The following is an 815-nucleotide window of genomic DNA, read 5'->3' as shown; positions in this document are numbered from 1 at the left end:
TGCATATATGTGCATATATATGTGTGTGTATATATGTGTGTGTGTGTATATATATATATACTCACATACGCCGAGAGAGAGAAATATACTTATCATAGCCTTATTTGTAATTATATTGAAAATTTGGAAATTACTAACACTTAGGTCATTGGACATTGGATATTTCCAAATTTGGAGTTGGATACGTAAATGGAATATTATTAGGCCATTATAAGTAATAAAGTAGATCTGTTGACATGGACTCTTAGATGAAAACAGAAAAGCAGATTATAAAATATATAATTCTGTCTTGATCGGAAAAATTAGAAATAAGTAGCATTACCAGCCTGAGCAACATAGGGAGACCCCCATCTCTACAAAAACTAAAAATATACAAAATTAGTTGAGTGCAGTGGTGTGTGCCTGTAGTCCCATATACTTGGAAGCCTGAGGTGGGAGAATTGCTTGAGCCCAGGAGGTCAAGGCTGCAGTAAGCTATGATCACATCACTGCATTCCAGCCTGGGCAACACAGAGCAAGACCTTGTCTCAAAACAAAACAAAACAAAACACTCTTTTAGAAATAAACAGCATTAGAGTATGTACATTATGTGAGCAATGTGAATATTTTTATACACCTGTGATTTAAATTTTTGTATCTTCATATGTGGTCTAATTTTTTAAACTATATATATGTTGTTAACTTGTCTTTATTTTTAAAGTGTAATATTAAAACATTTATTTAAAGAAATAGAGGGCTGGGTGCAGTGACTCACGCCTGTAATCCCAGCACTTTGGGAGGCTGAGGCGGGTGGATCACGAGGTCAGGAGATCAAG

The sequence above is a fragment of the Colobus angolensis genome, unplaced genomic scaffold, assembly GCF_000951035.1.
Source record: "Colobus angolensis palliatus isolate OR3802 unplaced genomic scaffold, Cang.pa_1.0 Scaffold442, whole genome shotgun sequence".
Classification (NCBI taxonomy): Eukaryota; Metazoa; Chordata; class Mammalia; order Primates; family Cercopithecidae; genus Colobus; species Colobus angolensis.
This window is presented reverse-complemented; position numbering follows the sequence as displayed.